Source organism: Falco cherrug, chromosome 1, assembly GCF_023634085.1.
Source record: "Falco cherrug isolate bFalChe1 chromosome 1, bFalChe1.pri, whole genome shotgun sequence".
Lineage (NCBI taxonomy): Eukaryota > Metazoa > Chordata > Aves > Falconiformes > Falconidae > Falco > Falco cherrug.
Window position 1 is genome coordinate 3,429,627 of NC_073697.1, and position 19,542 is coordinate 3,449,168.

A 19,542-nucleotide genomic window follows, 5' to 3' on the forward strand; every position below is an offset into this window, starting at 1 on the left:
GTCCTACTACCTCTATCCCTTGCGAGTGTTTTTCTCTGTAGTACCAGTTCCAACTTCTGTCAAATCTTCTAATCAGTTATGATACTGAAGTTAAATTCATCCATTTAGGTCCATACTTAAAGTTTTCTTTTCTGTCTCGGAACTGAAAAATGCTCTGTGCCCAAAAGCCTGTAGTTAATGGCATGACACAGAAACGGGCTGAGGTCTAAGCGGTTCCTTTGTCACCTGACTTCAGGGCATTCGGTCTCTTTCGAGATAAGACCATGAAGGAGACAAAGTCTGTGATGTCAATGAGGAGGAGTATTTCTACAGTTACTGCTGTTAGGATTTTAGATTTAATGTTCATAAGATCATACACCGACTGACTTCATAGAAACTTGCAACTACAGTTTCAATGGAGCTGCTACAGAATTAGAACAAGCATTGTTTGAAGAACCAACAAGGCAGGGTTTCCTTTGGGAATTTCAAGTGCTGTAGCAATTAATATATATGCACCAAACTGAACTCCGTTAAATGAAGGTCTGTAAGTATATATACTTTATTGCAGTTCTACCCTGCAGTACAAGAGTTTTATAAATAGCAAGAGCATCAGAAATGGAGTGATTGTCCCATTACTGCAATACAAAATAAAACCTAAAATCTAAATATAAACCAAATATAATAGGAAAAATTACCTTCAGGAGTTATTAACATTCACCAGACAAAAAATAACCTGTTTTCCAGACAGCTGTAGGCACAATTTGTGCATCACAAGCTTTGTCAGAGACGTTCCATATCTTGTAGTACCAGTAGTAATGTTTCGGCATTTCTTTTTCTATTTTTCCCTAATACCTTCTACATAACTCTTCTCTAATCAAAGAATAGCTCTGAATTGATACATTTTAAATCACATAAATCTCTTTAAACGTGAGACTTTGATACAGTTTTAAATAAAAGTAGGCTACCTCTTTTAATCCCTTATTATATGAATTCATAATTTAGTGGTAGTAAATTAGAAGTCTTTGAAACTAAAACCAGGCTCTGTAGTGCTCTATATCATGTTGTTTACCACTTCCTTTAGAAATAATTCTGTCTTAGTTGCATTTTTCCTGCAAAGTTGCTGTGACCTTGAGGAAGTCACTTAGCTTCACTCTGCTTTCACTATGTATTAAAAAGGATAATTTTTATTAAAACAACCCACATTATTAATGAAAAAATACAATGCAAATAATATGTATTCCGTTTTCTTACTAACATATGCATTGGTTGATATTCCATGTTGTAATCGGTGCGTTCAGAATTCAGCCTTAGGCAAAAGAAAAGATGTAATGAATTCCTTGTCACACCATTGTCATTGACCTTGGTTTTGTGTCAACTTTTCACAACTCCACTCATCAAGTTGTACTTCAAAATGCCACATCCACAACGCAGCACAAAACTGGTTCAGCCCAGTCTACCACGTGCCTTCCATTTCAAATTAGCTATGATTTGTCTGAATGAGCTGCATTAGTACTTATGAATGTAGTATAGACACTGGTTTTATGTAGCTTTTGAAAATTATTTTTAAAAGTTCTATGAAGAGCATATTAGTCATTGCAAACACTTGCCTTCTTACAGTCTTTTTGTAAACACACTGTGAACTAGTTATGTCACTGATATCTGTTGTTTAAATGCTGTATATAGTTTGTTGGTTTTTTGTTTTTTTTTTCTTTTAACAGGCTACTCAATGGGAGCATTGTTTTAGCACATTTTGAGAAGTTTAGCTAATGTCTCAGCAGTGTTTATTTGTTTTGGAATGTGGTCTTAAATACTTGTCACTTCCAGGAACACACAGATACGCGTAATGTTGCGAAGAAAATCTGTTCAGTCTTTACAATCTAACTTACAATTATGATTTGCTAAGTGTTATTATGACAAACTGTTGATGTGGCATGTGAAGGAAAGGAAGGAAATCTTAAAATCAGACTTTTGGAAAGATGGTTTTAAAAATGTGATTAGTTAAGGCAAAATGTGGGAATAGTTCTGAAGGAAACAACTGTGATGACAAATACGCAACATTCTTTTTTCAAATTCAAAAGTCCTTTTGTTTGCTTATGCTGGACTCCGGGTAGTAATGTGCTAGTTGTGTGATGGAGTTTTTATGTAAGCTGTATCCATGAGGGAACTCTTCGAAGCCATGTCCCTTTGCACACTGTCCACATAGTGAACAGAACTCGTTTAATCATAATTCCTTTCATTGCTTGGCCAGATCAGAGCTTTTCTTCTCGATGTTCTTGAAGTCTGCTGTAGTCCACTGTATCTTTGTAGCGCATTCATGATTCTGCATTAGCTACCTGCTTTTCCTTCCAAGTCTTGCACGTTTCTTTTCCTATCTTTGCTTTTAAACCAAACTGAATTCCTAGCTTCATACACATGCCTTTGATGCTGTTTGACTCTTTGAAGCCCTCCCCCCCAAAACCTGCTCCAGTTTCTTTGAAGGAATCAGGGAAACTAATAGTGTCTCTTGACCTGTTCTCTTAACTTTGTCATGCCATCTTTAGAACAGGACATGAAGAGATGTTGGCATCTGAGCCACTTCAAAAGCCACAAAAAACTCCTCAGTTAAGTTACTGGCACGTGGGAAGAAGAAACAGCATCAGGTATTAAACTCAGTTTCCTTTAGTAGCAGTACGCCCTTGTAGTTCTGAGACCACAAAATTCCTCCAATGGAAATCTCAGAATATAGCCCCACTGTGTACAAGTTATAGTCCCCCTGTATGCACGCACAAATATTTATCATTCATCTGTCAGTATGTCACTGTCTAAAAATTCAGCAGTGCTGATTCATTGAGTACCCTGGCATCCTCCTTCAGACTCCTTAGCTGCTTATGAGGATGCTGCTCGTTCATCAACTGCTAAACTGTTTGAGCACATCTGATGTGGAAATGGAGTGGAGGGTCTTGTTCCCTATGCTTTTTCCCTCCTCTAACTGTATGTCTTGGAGAAGAGCAGACTGCCAGTGCTGAGAACCCTGTGGAACTCGGGTCTCAAATACAGGAAAACTACAAGCCCTTACAGGAACGGGAGAGTTGTTTCTTCCTTAAGCTTTTCTTGGAATCATCTCACTTGTTAATGGATATTTTCTACCACTTAATTTTCCTTTAAAGGTAAGACCATTACTCTGAAGACAGAAATATTGATGCTCTCCAGGATGCTGTATGGGTCATTTTGTAAAGCTCAGTTTCTTGTGGGGCTAGATCTCAAAGAATAGATAGACTAAGCCAGGAGAAAATACATGCATTTTCTTTCTTCATTTTCTACAGTAAGCTCCTGCTGCAGGAAGAAGTTAAGCTGACCTATTTCTTTCAGGTCATCTAAACAAATTAATATTTTTCTAATGTATATTTCCATTTCACTTCGATTAATTTCAATTCCATACTGGAAAAGGGTTTGCTAATTACAGAAATAAAAGTTACTATTCCAAATAAGTTCTTCTCAGATCTCATCCTACCAGTTTTTAGGCAATATTTTGATTTTGTCTTACTTTAAAGTAAATTTGTCTCTAGGATCCTGCTTCAGAGTATAGTTGGTGCCTTTGACACCCCTGGGTCGTCAATAGTGGCAGCAGTGCCCTGAGAAGACACTTCCTCAGAATATGCTATTCTCTGTAAAAAGTCTCCTCTTTCATGTTAAACATCCATTTAACACACAGCAGGTCTGTGTTCAGCAACAGTCTCTACCTGAAGATCTTATGCTGTGTTTCCACCAAGAATCGTTTCTCCTTACATTATATCTATATGGGCTATTGCTCTTCTGATATAAATTCTGCTCAGACAAAGCAATCGGAATCCCATTGTTCGTTAACTAAGGGTTGGTGGTGAGTGTCCCTGGGACCTACACTATTAGCACTACAAACTTTGCCTTCAATTTATAAAATGTGTAAAAGTACACTGGAGAAACTTCTCCCTCTTACAGCAAGCACCGTTATACTCTCTTTTTCTAGTGTTCTTCGCGTTTGCCGGTCAAAATTGCACCACCTGTGAAAGCCTAACATACCAGACAAACAGGCGTTGTACGCTGTATGCAAACAGCTGTAGAGTCCAGTTTCTGGCATATTGTTCTCTAGTGCTCGCTCCGAGTCTTTTCTCACAATATACTTCAGTACAGGTACAATCTGAACTGTATTTAGAGACTATATAACCAAACCCCTTAAGAGATAAAAGGAGTTTTAAGACAACAGCCCTGTATAAATTTACCAAAAGTGATTCATGCTGAATACTTATTTAAAATAGAAGAGTCTAAATGCTTAAACTAAAGTTCAGTAACCCCTTCGCTTCGACATTGGATGTTGCTTTGCAGCTCTCGCTGCAGGACTTTTCATCGCTCGGTTTTCACATCAGAAATCCCTGCAAATCATGCTAGGCTACTAATAGTTGGCCTGTTGTCAGAAAAGAGCAATTCCTGTCCTTTATCTTCTTATGTGACATCCTTTTGAATCTTTTGAATGCCGTCTTCTGCATTTATCTGTGAAAATAGTCTTTACAATCTCTTCTCTACAACAAAGATAGCTGAAATTCAAGCTCTTGCAGTTAATTCCTTTGCACTGTTTTCCATAAGGACAAGTGGTAGGATCCGTCTGAAGCTTTTACCTAAAGAGAATTCTGATTTTCATGTAGTGAAGGTAGTTAACTTGCCTGTATTCCTTCTTAAACTTCACACTTCTGTGGAAACAAATCTCCAAAAATTAGATGTTACAATGACCTTACAAGAACAGATTATTTTTTATCAGAAGCTGAAAGACCCAAGGAACTGCCAGTCTTCTCTCAAAGGCATTTTGTGTGTAAAAGAACACTACCAAAATCACTGTTTTTCTTATTAAAGGTCCACTTGGCTGCAATTCAAGCAGAATCAATGGCTTTCCCATGAACTTTCTCATATTTGATATTTGCCGTACAACCACCTGGAGCCTCTTTTCCCACTTTTGCTAAATATTATGCACTTCCTGAAGTGTCTAGAAAATCTACAGTCTCTGAGAAGTCCAACTACAAGTCTTAACTAGAGACTGTAGAAGAACTCCTTCAGGTTTTTTGCAAGGGATACTACTTGGAGTTGTTACTGTGCAAGTTTGCAAAGGAAAAGGTATTGAGAAAGTCATATTACCTCTTTGTAGACAAAACAGGTATATAGGTACTTCCCTTACATTAGCAGAATTTCATAGCCCTCCATCTGTCCATGGCATAGGTCAGGTTACAGTCCTCAAAGTATTAAACCAAAAACGTTTTTAAATGTTTGGTGTTTTCACCCACTAGGTAGATGTTAAAGGTGGCCTGTCATTTTCAATAAGAGATTTACATCCCAGACCCATATTATTTCCCCATCAACAGTCCTCAAAGCAGGTAAATATATTTTACTTATTGTATTTTAATGGTTCTACTGATCTATAGTTCAGATTTAAACATCAAGTGAAATACAGAATTAGCTCCATTGCTCATAATCCAAGATCGTACTTCTGACATACATTTCCAGCATCAGACACTTCAAAGTATTGTGTAATACACATTCAGAGTGATGTGTAAGACTGCTAAATTTGAGAGGAATCAGTTAACTTCGGATACAAATCTCTGTCAAATTCTAATTTGTGGTACTTGATATGTGTTGAAATATTTAAGATGGTTTTCGGGTTGGGGTTGGGTTTTTTTTTAATGTTTGCTGTGGAAGGCAGGGAAGAATTTTTTTTTTTTTTTTTTTTTTTTGCTTTTCTAAAGAAACAGATACTTGAATTTATAGTCAGTGAACAGAGTGAACAGTCACAATAGGAGAGCATTATCGCTGCCTGATCCACTACAGACCCCACTGCTCTTCATTGATTAGTATAGTAGAAGTGATTAGTTGATTAGTGGTGTAGAAGTCAGGTCTAATTCCTCCATTAACATCAAGCCATTGAGAATTTCACTAGAGGAATTACATTCTCAGTTATTTCTCTCCAGGACCCCTCTATTTTGTGTTGCCTGGATAGGATAGGATGCACAGATGTGTATAATCTGAGAATATCATTTACTGTAGAATTTATTCTTTGCTCTCATCTTCTTTGGTAGCTCTTCTAAAATGCTCCATGGCTATGACTATCACAGGTTCATAATAACAAATGTGAGAAAGGTTGATGGTTATAAGCGTTACAGTTAAAAGTACTACGTCTGTAATCAAAGTTTCTCTGTGTTCTTGAACTGAAGGAATGAATATGTTTGCTTGATTTTTATTCTTTATTTTGTATCCTTTGATAACATCCTGTCATTTCTCTTAATGCTAAAGCCAGTATTGCTTTTATTTCAGTGGTTTTTGTCTCTCCAGGTTTGTCACCTAGGTCTAAAACATTTCTTTTTCTGAGCTGAGATGTTCATTATAGAACACAATTACAAATAGCAATGCACAAATATTTTTTTATGTGTTTCTTTTTTTTTCCTTGTTTTATGTGTTGGTTTGACAGTTACTGTTTGATTGAAGACATTTTTACAAGAACATTTCTTTGTAAGAAGTTACAGTTGGCTTTAAATTGAGCAGAGAGTGATTAAATCCTGTTCTTTTTTTCCATTTACATTAATCTGGAAACGAGGGGTTGGGATGTGGTTTCACAACTGAGTTTCATCTGGCGTAACATTATTTATTTGCATAGATTTGTTACAGAATTTTGAAATTCCTTACCATCTTCTCTGGCTGCAATATAAGCAGTTGTACAAAAATTTAAAACAGGTCACAATTTGCCGGCATAGTCTCATAGGACTTGAAGACCTTATCTCACAGATCTCAAAGCATCTATTTCAACCTGATTTTCCTATACTGAAAGACAAAACAGTGCCTCATGCTTTTTAAAATCAGCAAATTGTGTCCAGGTGATTCTAGTGGTTCTATCATTCTGCATCCAGTGTAGGAAAATTTCTTTTCATCCCTAAGTCTCACAATCTAAAGAGGCGAGAAAGGTATCATAAGAAAGCAGATTTACCGTACTAATTTTAAGCACATCTATCTTAACCGGTACTATGGTTCTAGTTCTAATGCCAATGTATCATGATGGTTTGTCTGTCTCCTTAACAAAGATGGCATCTTGCTACACGTAATTTAATTACATCTCCAGAATTACAATTTGTGTTACATTCAGCAGGATGCCTTTGACCTGCATGATGTGTTTAGTGTTTTCCTGTCGTATCGTTGATTAATATTTTTGTCTTACAGTAGTGGTGCTTTCCAGCTCCCGAAATGTCATATGTTAAAATACAAATTCAATAGATTTCAATTGAATTGTATCTCCTATGAATACTTAATTTGTGCCATTTTTTATTTACACAAAGTAGATATAAACAGGACATTGAAATCCAGAAAACTCATTTTTAAGTCAGTGGTTACTACTTCATTGTTCATCAAAGTGAGTCAAATGGTGAATTCACTGAAATTGGAGGACAAAATTTTAATAATAGAAATTATTATCTGTTATTTGCAAGAATTATAAGGGTATTTAAATCATTGCTTCAAAACGTTTTTCACAGATATCTTCCAAAGCTGAAATAACACATGATTACATATTACAGACACAGAACAGTTTGTGTTTAGGGGTCAACTTTTAGTTCATAAGCTAAAGCTTTAAAAAAAGTCTCTATGCTTTTTTGTGTAGGTTTCATGGATTTAGATTCCCACTTACTAAATGGAATTATTTAACCCTGAATTTAATTTTAATAGTTACCTCCTTTCTTTCCTTTTTTTTTTTTTTTTTTTTTTTTTTGGGGGGGGGGGGGGTTGTTGCTTAAGGGTATGCATATTTTTCTGTAATTCCTCCACAGTGTGTGTGTTAGAAACTACAAGATAAATCTGGATAATTATATTATATTATTTTTTCTTATCGTCTCCTGACACATACAAAAACTGAATTACAAACTTGCCTCTGAATTGCCAGAACCAATGACCTTGTTTAATATGCTTATTGCTGAATATCCCTAGTATTCTTATTTGCTTCTGACTCAGATCTAGTCAAGAACAGCACCTCTGCTAGTGTTGCAAGTCATCCATGGATTATCACAAATATGAGGAAGTGCTAATATTGTTTTTCCCTCACCATGTTGCTGTTTTCATTCAAAGATGGTGAAACATTCTTTCTCGTGGTTTATATGCAAAGAGCAAAACCTCCTTTAATATTTAAACTTCTGACATTACTGTACTTTCACTGGGAAAATATGTAAAGCCTTCTGCATGTATCTGTTCATTTTCTTGGTGATCATAAATAGCTTCTGTATGACTTGACAGCTTGGATATTCCCTCCTGAATTAAGTTCAGGCCATTTGTTGGGTAGCAAGGGGAAACTCATATGACAGATGCCTACACTGGCAAGCCTAGAAAAGTTCTAACAGCATAAGTTACTCTTCAGGAATTATTTCTCTGGTAACAAAAACCCATTTCCCCCTAGATAATTAAAAGAGCATTATTCTAGTTCCAAAGTTATTTTTAGATAAGTTGTAATGCAAAAGCTGTCCAAACAGACTTGCATTTTAAAATATTTAAAATATTTAAATTTTTCTATAGGTTTAAGTATTTGAAAAAATACTATACTTTTATGGCACACATTCAAAAATGCAATATTAAAAAGCACAAGCCTACATTACTGCTTATTGATACAAAATTGTACACACTTCTGCTATTGCCCATAGCTTCAGACATTTATTTTCCAATAAAATATAAACCCCTCATCTCAAACAATCTATAAGAATAATCTTTATCTGGACTGTCTCCAAAACTGAATATGTATGTTAAACAACAGCAAAAGGTTTCTGCCAGAATGTAAAAGTCTTCTTGACTGTAAGTGGCCTTTTAAAGTTTGACAGTATTGTCCATCTCAAATATCGTTTCCCAATTAAAGTGAAAATGTAAGCAGTTAAAAATAAGTTTGTAGGAAAAATGCAAATGCCTGCACAAAATTCTTACATGCTTACTTTCACAGGAATAGAAAATAATTTACATAGGCTCTTCATTCCTTCTATCATACAACTGAATGGCAAAATTAATAAATGCTCTTCCCCTGTGAGGACTCAATTACCAGTGTATCAGCTGAAACAACGTTCTTCCCGTGTGTGTGTCTGCAGTGCTCCCTGACTACATTATTAACATGCTGGAGACTAGATTGCACTTTGAGACTAGAGCCACCTGGTAAAAGAACAGACTGCAAAATGGCTACAGCTCTAAAGAAACTAAAACTTTAAAAAGAGTGGAGGGTGGACTAGGTCAGATGAGTCGTTTTGTGAAATACCAACCTGCCTGTGAGACACAGAGAGGAAGGTTCAGCAACAGAAGGAAAAAAGGCATAAAGCAAGTAAGATTTGCTCATATGCATTCACAATGCCTACCTCCAAGTACAACTTTAAATTCAGATAGCCAATGTGTTTGATTGTATTCTTGTTATAGATATATTTATTTATTTTACATACACATATATATATGTATTTCTATATATAAAATATACTTTGAACTAGAGGACCAGGAACTACTACTGTCACTTTTATATATATGTGTGTGTGTGTGTGTGTATACATATAGATCAGTATCATATATATCATATATACATATCTATCAGTATGCATGCTTCGGTGGTACCTAGAAACTCATCTGTTCTGCACTCATTTTTCTGACAGTGTTCATCTAGTACAAATGAAATAGCTCCTGTATAATTTTTTCCCTATGAATTGATGACATCTTCCTGAGCATCAGAAAATCTGTATCACTAAGTTTTCAGTGAATAGACAGATTGCACGTGCATATTTTATTTTTTTTTCAGTAACACTGGCCTATCTTGACATCTTTCCCACTGATTCTTGTTTCACAAAGAAAACAGGAGAAAGGACAGTTCATCTTTTCCATGCCACTCATCCGAAAGCTGTGATGTCAGACCCTGCTCTGGGGAATATAAAAAGATAACTCTTTCAACTTAAATTTTCTGTGTTGTTTTACAATAAACTATTAATATATTCTAAATATTCTGTCAGCATTGTTTGGTTTTGGGAGGGAGGGTGTAGAATAATGTGTTTCTTCGATAGCTTCTGATCACTTATTAAGGCTCCAGCATGTTGTCTCGCTCACTAGCCCTCTTCTGTGCCACCTCATTTTTTCATTCTTTTAACCTTAAATTCTTTGAGGACACTCACAAAAGCAGAAATAAGTTAATTTTTATCAGCATCTTTGATGGACTGTTTTGACAAACTTCTGAAGAACTGATGAGGTTTAAATTTGCTGTCCTGAAATACAAGGCATTTATGTACATACAGTAGAAACCTGTTCCAAAGAGTGAGCTGTGTAGGTAGCCCCTAAAAGAGTAAAGAAGAGCTAAAATATACTCACACGCATTCATCTATTGCTATTGTAATTAAAGATATATTGTTCAAGTAATATAGCAGAGATTTTGCTGTTGCTGCTTTCAGACATAAACATTCAGATAAAAGGCAACACAGGATCATTTTGAGACAGTCAAGTTGAAATCAAAGAGAATTTTCAACAGGTTGGCTATCCTTGCATCTAACTAAAACCAAAAGCTCTGGTCTGATGTAATTTGGATAAAGAAGTGTTTGAGGCTTTTCTTGACAAAAAAGCGAGACTAAAGCTTTCTTGTCATATGAATAAAAAGGTTTCTGTAGCTCAGTAAATAACGTGGTAATACTTCCTTCTCACCCCAGCTCCTCCCCCAGCCCCCAATCATGGGTGAAAATTGATTTTAAGAATTTGGTGATCTTGAAGGTGGTCTAGTACACAGGAATTTAAAAGAGAGAAAACCAGTGATTTTACTACAGGCGTTTCTACCTAAGTAAGTAGCAAGAGATGCAGCCAGATGATCACAGTTAATTCAGCATTTGTCACAGTCATCCTTCCCTACTGTTGGTGAGACCCACACCTGAGGTAGTGGAGGGTCTGAATCGACTCTCCAAATTAGAGAGAAGCTTTGCCTCTGCATGAGTATTAGTGACATATTTTGCAGTGCATTATGGGGAAGCTCCTTTGTAGCTTTTTGTATCAGGCGTAGGTTGTGAATAAATGGAACGTCAGTTTTCCAGCTTTTACCTGGTTGAAGTAATATAAAAATATGTCAGTTGTGATACAACAGAGGCTGGCTTTTAATAGCAGAAATTGTGTGCGTGTGCACCTGGTTTTTTTGCTTGCTACATGTGATCTCAGCATTACCGTGAATTCTGTGTGTTGCCTTCACGTGGGAAAAAATGCAAATCTTCAGTATTTAGCTATGGGTGTGTCTTTTCCCATACAGATTTTTATTGAAATCTACTAAACATTCCTTCATATTTTTAAAGGCACATCCTTTTTACCTGTAGTAATTCAGTGCCATATATTTTAGAGACAAGACTAAGAGTCACAATTTCATGTGGGGTTTTTTTCCCCTGTTAATTTCAGTCTTTCTTGGAAATGGGAAGTGTTACCCCTGTTATTGAATTGCTGAATATCGCTGAGCCAGGCATCTAGTCAGAAAAGCGCTTAATTTTATTTATCATGTCCAAATGCAACTTAAAACAGAGCAGTTGTACACTGGTGAATAAACTTGATGTATTGAGGAGTACCCACAAAACAATCCAATGTAGTATTTGGACTGTGAACCAACAAATCAAATAATCAACATCCACACTTAGTTCAGCAGTAGCAATGTTTTACATTTATGGTAATTTCAGAAATATCAAATGGAACTTGCCAGCTTACTGATAAAGAAAAAGCAAAAGGAGAAAAAAATAGCGTGTTCAGAAAGATCATTTTTTCAGAGTTTTCCACATTTTCAGTCTTCAGAATTATTTTGAGAGGAAACACTTCAGCTAAACAGATCAGCTACAATATAATCCATTATGGAAGCACATAAAGATCATTACTGTTTTTCAGCTGACTGGCTGACCAGTGCTGAGGTTTTTGCTTCATCACAGGCAGGCTATTGTGTCACTGTCAGCAGCATTAGTAAAAATAGTAGCCCATGGCCATAGCCTTACCTTGTGGTTTTTAACAGAAATTTGTTTCTACAGGCCTAGTTCATGCACACTGCCTTTAAAAAATGAAAACAGGGTATGCTGTGATATCCAGCTTGAGAGACGAGAAAACCATCTAACTAATAAGAAGTAGAAAATCCAGGCTAGATTGAATAGAACAAAATGTCTGCTGGACTTAACTTTGATTTCTGTATTAATTCAAAATAATAAGATTAAATAATTGCCTCATTGGGGACCCCTGCACAACTCCTGGAATTTTCAGGTGCCAGGAGTTTATTTCAGGTGAATAATTAAATTCCGGAATTTATATTTCAGGTGAATAATTAAATTCCTGAATTTAGAAATGAAAGCTGAAAAGAACATATTTTTTCACCAAGATTAGTATTTCTGCTTATATGTGGAAACCAGCTGACCAACTTTGCTTACTCATTTACAAGTTTCAGCTTCAGCCTCAAGAGTGGAGGGACTTCATACAGGAGTATGTATCTTCATGCTGTTGTGTGTACATTGTGTGCAGCTTCATATACTGTTATACTCGAGTCTGCACGGTGAGGGAACTGCCTTCCGTGTAGGGAAATTCTGTTACCTCTGTGAAACCATCTTTTCTAAATTCAGACTAAGGAAATGTATTTTCACGGCATCTGTGCAGGGCAGCAGTTTTGATAATGGAGGTTGTAGTGCTCAAAACTGTGAGGCACTCATCTTCAGAAAGGGTAATTTTCTCAAGCAGTAAGATTGTCCTTCAAATTCTTTCGCTGTTAGAGAGAAATCCCTAGGATGTCCAACACAATGGAGTCTTGCAAGAAGGGAAATAAGCCCACCTCATTTGGAAGCTCATAGGTAGAGTGGATCCCTGGACTTTAACAAAATAACATGTTCAGGAGCTTTCTAAATCTCAGAGACTTCAGAGAAAAAGAATAACTGAGCTATTATGAGGTATTTTGAACTACCAGAAATTAAACAGCAGAAATATTCCTTTCACTGTTTCCAAAAGACATTCCCTAGTTTTGACCTGGTTTAGTTTTGATAGCTTAGCTTCTCATAGGCAGCCTTGCTTCATCCCTTGAGTTTAATTTTACTTGACAAGTTGAGATCTTAATATTTGTTAATTAACAGTTCATTGTCTCATCAAAACTGCAGAGCTCCCAGATGATTGGCTAGTATGTCCCTAAAGTTGTGCCAGACATAATTGTTGCACCTGTTACAGTCTTAGGGCCCTGCAAGTCCATGGGATTTTGTTCATTCTGAAGTTCAATATATTAGTGCTTTATTTTTCTCTGTTTAATAAATTCTTAGCCTTGATATTGCATAAGTCATTCCTCTGCATCTCAGTTGTCATATGCCAGTGACAATTTTCTGACAGAACTAACTGAATTGTTACACCGTAAAGAAGTCTATCGTCCTTAATTAATAAATTAGAGTAGTACTATAATCTTGTTATTCAACTCTGATGATTTTGAAGATGTCATTTATTTTTGCCATGTTCCTCAATCTGTTTTCATAGATATTAATGGTGATATTGAAAAAAATATTTATTCTTTCTACATGTTTGTGTGTGCAAGATTTCCATCAATTTTCAATTGCAGAAATGTAGTTACAGAAAGGCAATTATATTGTGTCAAATTATGCAGTAACATTTCTATCTGACCATCCAAATTAAACATTATAAATGAACAAGGACCTTACCTGAATTTGAAAATGAGATATTGGTTAGGATATGTATGAAGGAATAAATGAAGACTCTCAAGTTGATTTAACTGGCAGCTTGTAATTTAATTAACCATTAACCAGGACAGTATAGACTCCCTCCAAGTTACCTCCCAGGTTTTTAACCAGCTCCATTTAGAAACATCTAGAGAAAAGAACAAAAAACTAAATCCCCGTGAGAGAGGTGAACTTCATTTGATTTATGCCCATTTATAGCACAGGTATGGTTTTGATTTTGTTCTTTTTGGTTGCAGAATGATGCCTTCATCTTTGGTCTGACACATACTTAGTAGATGGGTTATACCTGTATGAGATCCCATTGCTCTTTTTTCTGGAAGCAATACATTCTGCAGTCGATCCAGCTGAGACAAGGGTGGGAACAAATTTGTACTAGTTAGCAGAAAAAATTATTAGTCTCAAAAAATGAAGGAAAAGAGTTTTTGGAAGTTACTCTAAATGCTTATAGCTACAATCTCTATTCACTGTGATCACTGCAATTGCTGTTATCAGGCAGTGAGATGCATATAATTAAATTTGAGAAGTGTGTGATTCAGAATTTGTGACTCACAAAGATGTTTTTCTAACAAACAAGCCACAGAAAAAGTAAGAAGACATGGTAGCAACATCTCTGAGATTCACAAAAGGTACATGTGTACTGAAGCACCTGTCATTTAAAAAATAAGGATTTCTTAAGGGTTTTTTCTAGATTTGTCATTGAGGAAAACTGAACTGTTGAAACTACAGGCAATAGGATGCCTTAGGCAGCCAAGCATGTCAAAATATGGTGCATGGGGTGACTTTTACTATGTCTGCTATTTTAAGTCCTATTTTCATGAGCTTATTAGTGACTAGTAATCCCTAAGGAAAAATACAATTAAGACTTAATCATACCAAAAGCTGAGGTTCTTCTGATTCAGCGAACTTGTAATCTTTTGCATTTAGTAGTTTACTTGTAAATGCCTTAGTACTAAGAATCCAAGATGCATAAATTAACTTCAGTTTGCAATAATTCTGCTCCTCCAAACTCAGATGGCAGATTTTGTCTATGTGTCTGAATACTTCAAGGGATTCTGACTGGCAGCAATATTTTATTTTTTTTTTACATCAGAGAAGAACTTTTATTCCTTGAAAAATCATATTGCACAGCCTCCCTATACATAGTTCTGTTCTCCACAGACCATTGAGGCATTTAAGAAAAGGTAAGTGTGAAGAATACAAACAACATTTAAAGAGAGTCTGTGCACACAGTTGTGAAAATAACTGGTTGTTGTGGCTTTATTTTTTTCCCCCTGAACTGAAAACTAAGTGAAAATTATTTGAAACAGATTTTTTAAAAAGTTTTAATCTCTAGATGAAATCCAAAATGGTGAAAAATATTTGAGGAAATTAGATTTTTCATTTAAAAACATGGAAGTCAAATATTTCTACTGGAAAAAATATCATAGTTCAGTCAGTTCAATGTAAGTACTTTCATTAATGTTTTTATATTTTTTGCACTCAGAAAGTTTTTGCAGAAAGCTATTTCACACATCTCTTCTGCGGTATGACTAAATTGTAGAATGATTGTAAATGTACAGAACTTTGCAACATTACTGTGTAACGATACAGGACACATCCCCTTTTCCTATGTTGGCTCTTTCCAGCCAACCTCTGAATAGAACCTTGGGCAAACCCTACTCCTGCTATTGCTTTGATTACTCAGTAAATTAAAAAAACAAAAAACACATACAATGAATAACACTGTATTTCAGTTCTCTTGTGTGCAATACAGAATTTTTTGTCTCTTGGATTAAGAGAAAAGCAGTTGCACAAGTCACAGCATTCTAATCTGAACCTTTGAACTTCTGACTAATTGCACTAGACTAAGTTAATTATGTAGTTGTCACTTACAACTGCTTAAATTAAGAAAAGAAATTTAAAAATTGAGAAAGTTATTTCACTTACTGTGAAATGTTCTTGTTTCAAACAAAGAAGCTTTTTTACAGTGATTTACAAGATTTTTGACTAATTGGAATAGGAATAGGAATCTGAGGTCTCTATTTACTTTCTCTACCACTTTTCCTTAAATTCTGGCCTGTTTGCTTCACATTTAGATTTCCATGTTCAGTCTCAATAATGAGCAAGCATAAACAGTTATTTTCAGAAGCTAAACATCTTCTTCACTTACTCTTTTTAAGATAAAATTCTGACAGGCCATTTTTCAAGGTACAAACTGTTCACAAGACCAAAATTCCAGTAGAGTCTGATTTTGTTCATCAAGGGAGTCATGAGCTTTATAAAACCTAGAATTTTTAAAATGGGGAAAATAGTTCAAAGAAAAAAATATTTATTATTATTTTTCATAGTGGGAGTTTATAACAGCATCCTTACTAGCCACACTCTAGGAAGAAATACAATTAAAAGACTCAGAGAGAGTCTTTTACCTTTAGTAATTTTAATCAGTGATACATTTCCATAAACACATTTTTTTCTGTAAACAATTTGCAAGGGAATGTATTTCATGCTGTTTTAACATGCTGAGACCAACTTTATTCTGATACATTCAGGTCTTTTAAAACAACTGAAATAGGACCCATTCTGTGCTTGCTGGAGGGCACCATGTCACGAAGATTATAAAACTATAAACTGCATTCTCCCTATGACTGGCCTTGAGACATCTAAAATTAGTTATTATTAGACAGTTTGCAAATAACCCTTTCAAATTTTTCACCTCATTAAAACCGTACATTGTTGGTTACCATACCAGCTGTACCCTACAGTTTATCCTGTCTTAAAGAACTGTCTGATTTTTTCCACTGGTATGACAAGACAGTTCTTTTAACTCTCCTGAAAGTCAAAACAGCTTCGCCACCCTGTGTGTGGTCTAGTCCTGAAGTTCAGGTGTAGGATCATAGAGATCATGATGTCAGAGATGTTCTGACATACATGAAAATCTGGTTTTCCCTAATCAGTAGACTCATTCCCCCTAGCTAAAAGAGAACAGAAGGGATGTTCTTACTTATAAAAAGACCCTTCTATCAAGACTTATCTGATCTTCATCAGAGATATTCATAGTTATTCATCAAGGTATTTAGTAACACTGTTTCCTGGCAAAGCCATTTGATACCTAGAAATTCCATATAGTAAAGGAAGGAAGAACTTTTTAAAATCCAGGGAAATCATGTTCTTTCATTCAAAAAAGTGTGTCTGTATGAAGAATTTCAGCTCTAGTGATGGTAGGAAAGAGTTCTTTTGAACTGGTTTGGAATTGCCTGTTCTGTTCAGCATTCAGACCTTCAACTATGAGTTTAAATATTGGCTTTGCAATTTCTGTTAGGTGATATGTCCCCTAAAAGAGTATCTACAAAACAGATACGCTTTCACAAACTTATATGCGGTTAGTTTCGTATTATTCTTGTATCAGCCATGCCTGCTTTTCTTTAATCTTTGATTAAATCCTAAAGCACTGTTCTATCATAATAGGTATCATGTAAGTTACGCTCTGGCAGTCAGAAACAATTTGTACCTCCCAGACACAGGCAAATAAAGAGAGCAAGAAGTGGGACTAAGCTGCTAAATCCATCTGGTGACTCAAGATTTCCAAGACTTCTTTCAGGTGCAAGGAACAACCCAGTTTCTTTATAGTATTAGCATTTTTCTATTCTCCTTGTATCACACAAGCATCAGGGAGGGGAAGGGAGGAATTCAGAGACCACTAGCAATATAGGTAAATGATCTGATAGCCCAAGTGCACAGAGCAGCAATATCCTTTCTGTATAAAAAAACACAAAGAAACATCAACCCTCATTACGAGACACACTGTTTCCTGGGTTACATTAACTAGCAATAAGAGTGGAACGTGCTAATGATTGTCACTTTACCAAGCTCCTTTACCAAGAAGTTTCAATTTCTTATTCAAAGACAGTTTAACAGGATTACATCTTCTTTTTTCTGTCTCCCATTTATATTAGACTTAAGTGTCCCATGACTTCTAATTGCTGGAATTTACAGCCTTTAATTTATTTTTACTCCTTTTTTTTTTTTTTTTTTTTTTTTTTTTTTTTTTTTTGATATGGCTTTGTTTAGGCTGTGGTGATGACCTGTTGGTTATAATGTCTTACTGTTCTGGTTTCCACTAAAGTACCAGCACACTGTTTTATCTGTCTCATTCTGGTTTGTGTGTGTATCATCTCCCTCATCCTATTATATTAAAGGACCATTTACAAATCAGCAGAATTCCTGCTTTTTCCATCAAACCCACCAGTTTAAACACCTGCATCTCCCTTCATTGTCCCATAGGTTACCACACATCCAAACATACATACACAGACATGTGTATATGTACACATATACGTATAAAGGATACTCTGGAGAATATCTGGTTTTGTATGTAGCAGTGTAGCAAGTGGATCAGTGAATGTTTTCAAACAGAGTAGAAACAAAAATAAAGGTTTTTTTAAAACTAACAATTGTTAGTTTCTATACCTTTTCTGTTGTCATCTCTATAAATATCCACAGAATATTTACAAAAGTAAATATGTTTTTAATGTAAAGGTTCTAAAGATGAGTCAATTTAACAAAACCTTTTCTTTCACAGGCTTATCCTGTGCCAAAATATTATGCTAGGAGGTGTGTGTGGGGTCATTGTTTTGTTTCTTTATTCTTATGACTAATTATATTTTGTATCAAGTTTGACATTTTGCCTTGCATTTTGTCTGTCTGTGACTGCACAGAAAATGAATGTGCTAGTATTAATACTGTAGTGTTACATACTTTGTAAAGTAATGCAGGAATGAATGACAGGACAAGATTTAAGACAAAGGAAAATCAAGAAATATCATAGTGTCAGTTGTAGTTCCATGTCAATGTATACAAGCAAGGGTGGCAGTGAGGGGTATTTTTAATAATAAATTCTGGTCCATTGCCATGTTTGTTGAACAGTAGAGAAGAATCAGTAACTAGCAACAGTCATCAAATAAAATAACTTGGAAATCAACTTTTTTTTTAATGATTTTTATTAAATTAGTGACTCAGTCATTGTCGTGGCACTGACTAGGCTCAACTAGGGCACAAGCTATTTCACTTCCAAACAACCTGATTGGAAGGATTTCTTTTGTTATACTAGTAGATGTGACCTTGTGTCCCAGCGGCTCGTTATGTTCTGTGTGAGTGACTTCCTCCCTCTCCCTTTGTGCACGTGTGCATAGTTAGTGATTCTGTCTATTAGACCAACCAAGTAAACATTGTTTGCCTTTTGGGAGCAGAAATGTGACACTGGCAGTGGTCTACAGTTGCTCCCTGACACTGGTTTTTGGGGGGTTGGTTTTTTTCCTGGTTTGCTTACTAAAGTTTTTGTTTGATGAAGGAAAACATTTTTTACCTGGGATAAGATATAATAAGGCAACAGCTATACCATCTGTTTTTATATATTTTAATTAGGATCAGAATTACAAAATTCAGATTAAAAATTATTCAAAAGATGTTTTTAGCTTAGTAGTTAAATTTTCATTCAGTAAAGACCCTGAAAAAAGAACTTTACTATCTTTTTCTATATGTGAATACTAAATTTTCTTGAAAACTATAGGCATGTCATGAGGTTTTTTTGAACCTTAGGTACTTAGGTGTGTACTTCTTGCCAGGGGATTTTTCTGTATGTCATGGGTGGCTGGAAAACTCCTCTTGTGGTCCACATCCTGGTGATTTTAACTCTAAAGGAGTACATGAGGCTGCTGTGGTGACTTCTGAATGCCACAGAAGTGTGTTTTGAATTCAGATGTTTGCTAAGACTTTTACTGTTCTATAGTCTGTTAGGTGAGAAACACAAAAAGATAAAATAAAATTAATTCCTGGGAGTGTGCTTAACAATAAACATTATTCCTTACCGTTAATTAAC

The 19,542-nt window shown here is 35.5% G+C and overlaps 1 long non-coding RNA gene across 2 annotated transcripts in view; it reads left to right on the top strand.

Moving 5' to 3' along the window:
• LOC114017579 (uncharacterized) overlaps nt 1-19,542 on the top strand; it is a 631,873-nt gene that overhangs the window by 554,907 nt on the left and 57,424 nt on the right. Inside the window, exon 7 of one of the 2 annotated variants that reach the window (XR_008730720.1) lies at nt 5,268-5,354. The exons of the other annotated variant lie outside the window; for it this stretch is intronic. This is a non-coding gene — a long non-coding RNA (uncharacterized LOC114017579). Of the gene's footprint in view, nt 1-5,267; nt 5,355-19,542 lie in introns of those variants that run through there. 2 annotated transcript variants of the gene reach the window in all.